The sequence below is a fragment of the Symphalangus syndactylus genome, chromosome 1 (assembly GCF_028878055.3).
Source record: "Symphalangus syndactylus isolate Jambi chromosome 1, NHGRI_mSymSyn1-v2.1_pri, whole genome shotgun sequence".
Classification (NCBI taxonomy): domain Eukaryota; kingdom Metazoa; phylum Chordata; class Mammalia; order Primates; family Hylobatidae; genus Symphalangus; species Symphalangus syndactylus.
The window spans coordinates 117,266,991-117,273,075 of record NC_072423.2 but is presented as its reverse complement, the minus strand read 5'-3'; positions in this window follow the sequence as shown (position 1 = coordinate 117,273,075).

Sequence of the window (6,085 nt, the reverse complement as noted above, 5' to 3'; positions counted from 1 at the left end):
ATTTCTAATCTTTTGCTACTACAAACAATGTTGTGTTACATAACCTTGTGCAAATGTTATTATTTGTAGAGATGTATTTTCAGGGTAGATTCCTAGAAACGAGATTGCTGAGTGAAAGGTTAGCATGTATGTAATTTTGTTCAATTTTGCCAAATCCCCATCCATAAGGTTTGTTCCATTTTGCATTTCCACTCTCAGTAGAGTATGTTATAAAATGTTTGGATCCAAAAGAATTCTAACTTGCATTTCTCTTATTGTAAGGGAAATTGGGCATCATTTCACATGTGTAGGGAGTGACTTGCATTTCTTTTTGCTCTGTTCTCACATTTCTCTCTTTTCATGACTTTTGCCCATATTTTTATGCAATTTTGGAGCTTATCCATTGTTAAAAGCTTTTCATGTACTTGTCCTCGTCTTTTTTTTTTTTTTTTAGATGGAGTCTTACTCTGTCGCCCAGGCTGGAGTACAGTGGCGCAATCTCGGCTCACTGCAAGCTCCGCCTCCTGGGTTCACGCCATTCTCCTGCCTCAGCCTCCTGAGTAGCTGGGACTACAGGCACCCGCCACCACGCCCAGCTAATTTTTTTGTATTTTTAGTAGAGATGGGGTTTCACTGTGTTAGCCAGGATGGTCTCAATCTCTTGACCTCGTGATCCGCCCGCCTCGATCTCCCAAAGTGCTGAGATTACATGTGTGAGCCACCACTGAGATAACTTGCAATTGGTCTCTCCTGGTCTGTCATTTGTTTTTTGACCTTGCTTCTTGTATTTTGTTTGTTTTAGGTAGTAAAGTTCACCAATCTTTCCCTGTTTTGTTTTTGTTTTTGCTGAATGTTGAAAGGCTTTCGGTGTCCCCAGGTTATAAAGCAATTCACCTGTGCCAAACCTCCTTGGTTGCACGTTGTATATTTGGATCTCTGGTCCATTTGGGATTTATTTTAGTGTGAGGTTCAGATTCACTCCATCCTTTTTCAGGTGGCTTTCTATTTGTCCCAACGCTATGTATTTAAAAGCCCAGTTTTTCCTCAGATAGGAATAATTTGATTTAGTTTTAGACTTTAACTTGCTGTAATGCAGCACACAGAGACAAAGAAGCAAACACAGGGGTGGGAGGGTGAGAAATGAGATCAAGGAATAGATATGATTACTCTGCCATAGAGTAGAACTGCTCCCTCCCTCCCTGGAACAGAGAGGAGCAATGCACGCACAGTGTGTCTGTGCTGTCCTCCACTGGCCTCTCCAGATCCAAGCTCTGGCCTACCTGGGCTGCTTTCCTCCACAAGGCTCACCTCTGTGGATGACATCACTCAGTAGCCTTGCCCCTGGCTTTTGATTGGGTTTACTCTGATGGGGGACTGTCACACTGCCAGGCGATCTGAGCACAAGATAAGAGAAACTGGATTCCCTTTGGCAGGTGCTGCAGTGTGCTCTCCATAACCACCTCTTCAATGGGTCAGCCACCCTTCTGGTTGCAGCTCTTGCTGACTTCTGATAGGCCCTTCCTCCCACTTGCCCTTCAGGCCTGGGTGGTAACACCTTCCCATTGGTGCTGGCACCCTGGGTGTCTCACTGCCCTCGGTTGCTTCCTCAACCTGTCCGCCCCTCTGTAAACAGGCCCTCTTGAACCCTTTTCAGGTATGCCTTCTTGTCCATTGAGTATGCAGCCTGTGTCCTGCCAGAACCTGGCTGATACCAACGACATCACAAATACATACCAATCTATCTGTCAATAAGGTAGGCAGTATGGCTCTACTCCACCAATCCTAAATTTAAAAATTTACAAAGTCAATAAACAGTTAAGGAGGCTACATCTCATTTAGAAATCTACAGTGATTCAACTTGATTATTCATTATTTATCTTGATTATCCTCCTTATTCACTATGCAAGGCTCTGGTCTAATTTGTGGTTGGCTTCAGAAGGCAAACCCATCTCAAAGATTTAAGGTTGAAATCCCAGCACTTTGGGAGCCCAAGGCGGGTGAATCACGAGGTCAAGAGATTGAGACCATCCCGGCCAACATGGTGAAATCCCATCTCTACTAAAAATACAAAAATTAGCTAGGCATGGTAGTACGTGCCTGTAATCTCAGCTACTCAGGAGGCTGAGGCAGGAGAATTGCTTGAACCCAGGAGGCAGAGGTTGTAGTGAGCTGAGATCGTGCCACTGCACTCCAGCCTGGTGACAGAGTGAGACTCCGTTTCAAAAAAAAAAAAAAAATTTAAGGTTGAACTCCTCCTAGGGATATTAAAGAGAATATTCTCTGCCTCCGAAGACAATTCCACTAAAAACATTTCTAAAATATTTCAAGCTAGTATTCTTTCTGGAGTGATTGCTTTGAAGTCGGACATGTGCATGTGCAGGCTCCGCTATGTTGCTTAAAATAAAATAAAAAATAACCCTGCTCCCATTACTCCCAGTCAAGCCCCTAGAGCTATTTCCTGGGCATATTTACTTACTCTGATAGCTCTGCACTTAGCTTTTCAAAGGCTCTAGCAAAGTTATTTAAGTATCTCTGCCTGGTGTTTTCTATTTTTATTTTTATTTTTTTGAGATGGGGTCCGTCACCCAGGTTGGAGTGCAGTGACACGATCTGGGCTTACTGCAACCTCCACCTCCTAGGCTCAAGCGATCCTCCCACCTCAGCCCCCCGAGTAACTGGGACTGCAGGCACGCACCACCACGCCTGGCTAATTTTTTGTATTTTTGGTAAAAAGGGGTTTTGCCATGTTGCCCAGGCTGGTCTCAAACTCCTAAGCTCAGGTGATCCACCTGCCTCAGTCTCCCAAAGTGTTGGGATTATAGGGGTGAGCCATTGCGCCTGGTGTCTACCTGTTTTAAGTAGCTTAGTTGACTAGTGGAAAACGTCTGTGGGAAGTTTCTTATTTTTCTGCAGAGTCATGTTCAAACTTATAGATTAGCTTGTTTTAGTATGTAAATTTTAATTGTTTTACTCTGATACAATGTGAAAACAAAAGATTCCAGGAGTTCTAATTCCCATGCTTCTAAGAGGGGACTCTTTCCACGTCCCTATTTTGAGCAGGGATGATGAGGAGGAGGGAGAGTAGACCAAGGGCACACTTCTGCCTGCTACCTGCCTTGATCCTTGTATATGCTCATCGTAACAGCAGGTGTGGCTGAGATTGTGAATTTGTCTTTGAGTTAGAGAACCAAGATAACAATTTTATGGCCGAAGGAGCCTTAGAAGACAGAGCCGTGGTCATGGTCATGCTGAGTCAGTAGTCTCTACTTTTTGTTTGTTTGTTTGTTTTTGAGATGGAGTCTTGCTCTGACGCCCAGGCTGGAGTGCAGTGGCGCAATCCTGACTCACCGCAACTTCCGCCTCAGCCTCCTGAGTGGCTGGGATTACAGGTGCCTGCCACCACATCACACCAAGTTAATTTTTGTATTTTTAGTAGAGACAGGGTTTCACCATATTGGCCTACTGGTCTCAAACTCCTGACCTCAGGTGATCTGCCTGCCTCAGCCTCCAAAATGCTGGGATTACAGGTGTGAGCCACCATACCTGGCCTCTTCTTTCTTTACATAGCCTCATATGACTGTTTACTTCTAGTTTGGTTCTAAATGAGAAATTTGTGCTGGTCACACAAACTGTCCCTTTCAAGTATTATGGAATCATCCCTGAAGGTGGAGGTATAACATCTGGAAGGTAAAGACTGGCTTGTTGTGAAAAGCGGGAAAGAAAAGCACCCACCCTTCCCAAAGAAGAAAATTCTCTTCCACCTTCCAACTGTTAAGGTCTGGAAGTCTGCCACTGGAGTATGATTCCTTTGATTTATGGGTCCAGTCCAGAAGACCAGATGTATTAGTGTGGATTCTTCAAAGAACCAGAACCAATAAGATATGTGTATATATACGTATGCGTGTGTGTGTGTGTATATATATATATATATTCTATACCCATAGATAAATAGATAACAGATTTATTATGGGAATTGATTCACGTGATTATGGAGGGTGAGAAATCTCATGATCTGCTGTCTGCAAGTTGGAGAACTAGGAAAGCCAGTGGTGTGTGTTGGGGAGTTGGGGGAGCGCTGGTATAAACCCCAGAGTCTGAAGGCTTGAGAACCTGGGGCTTGGATGTCCGAGGGCAGAAGATGGCTGTCTCAGCTCCAGAAGAGAGAGTGAATTCACCCTCCTCCCACAGTTCTATTCTCTCTAGGCCCTCAATGGCTTGGGTGATGCCCACAAACATTGGTGAGAGCAAATTCCTCTCTACTCAGACTACTGATTCAAATGTTAATCTCTTCTGGAAACATCATCTCAGGCACATCCAGAAATAATGTTTAACCAGCTTTCTGGATATCCTTTAACCCAGTGAAGTTAAGACATAAAATTAACCATCATATTAGACTACTCCGTATTCGAAGTATTCAAATCCTTTTACTGTCTAATTCTAATTACTTTTCAGCCACATCCCCTTGGGCTCTGGAAGGAGACAGATTGTGGAGTTTAGGATTCTGATGCAATCACTTACCAGTAGTGTGACATAGATAGACTAAACTTTTCTGGGTTTCAGTTACTTCATTTGTAAAGGAGATAACAATAGCTCAGAATTCATAGGTTTATGTAGGGATTAAACAAGTTTAAATACATGAACAGTGATTAGCATAGCTGTGGCCTCAACTACTACTATTACCATTAAAGGCCCTCACCTCTCTACTTTGGCTGCTGTGCCCAACTCATTGTTACATTCTTTCTTCTCCTCTCTCTAGGGAACCAACCTCCATCTAGGTTACTTGTTATAGCCAGGCTGAAGCCCAGGAGACCTTCCCTTACCTATCCAAGTTTCCAGAATCTCACCCTCCTCTGGGCTCCTCACGTATAAAGTTTTATACTTCATTCACATAAATACAAAATACAAATGCATTCATTAACTTTTCAACCTGAATTTCTAACCTTGAGGCAGGTCAGACTAGCTTAAATCCAGGGAAGACAAACATTTGGAGGCAGAAAATTTCATCTTCTGCCAATGGGCAGGGAGAAAGTGGCCCTGTTACAGGAAAGAGGTCTGGATCCAAACCCCAAAAGAGGGTTCTTTTATCAGCAAGGTCTTTATGACCTCTATCTTGTGCTGACCTCCTATCTCATCCTGTGATTTAGAATCCCTTAACTGTCTGGGAATGCAGCCCAGTAGGTCTCAGCCTTATTTTACCCAGCCCCTATTCAAGATGAAGTTGCTGTGGTTCAAACATCTCTGACAGCCCCACTGAGTCAGGAACCATGTAGGTTCATGTCTTGGCTCCAGAGATATTGTGTAAATAACTGCTTTACGTTTGACTTTACTCTTCCATAAAATGGGGTTATGTTTTGCTTACCTCACAGATTATTTACTGTGATAATTAAATAAGTTTCCTTTTATATTAACATAAATACAAAATGTAGCCTTAAAAACATTAAATAATATATACTGATTATAGCTGCTTTTGTTTCTACTCATGAGATTCCATGTAAGTAAGAGCAGGAGTCATAGCTCTCTAGGGTTAAAGGAAACACTAAGCTGAAACTTGAGTGTCCTGTCACACTTGCTGAATGAATAGTGTGAATTCATTGGTTATTTATATGGGGGAGAATTATCTAACCCTCCCTTGGCCACCTAACACAGAACAGCTCTAGGTGGCAGTAAACAGGGAGGTGTAAGAGTCAGAGATCACAGCACACTCAAGATTTGAGCAAAGTGAAAGTAGACAGGCATTAGAAAAAGTAACTGATGCCCTCAAATCATATAGCTAGTAGGAGACAGAGTTGGGATCTGAACTCAGGCTAAGCCCAGGTCCCGTGACCTCAGCTATTGTGCTAATTAGTGAAACGGATGAGTTCCCTGACCCCCCTTGCAGGACGTGCGACAGGGGTGTGGCTTGTCTGTTCAGTCACCACTGCTGCTCAAATCCCTTATGGGATGGGGAGCATGCAGACAAACAGGTGCAGGAGCCAGGTACTGGGCTCTGGTCCCACAGCAGTGTCCAGGGGTGGGAGGCTGTGACTCCCTAAGCCCAAGTAGGCGTGTGCTACAGTGCACTCTTTTAGCCTTTCTGTCCCATGTACGGCGTAAGTGTTAACAAGTT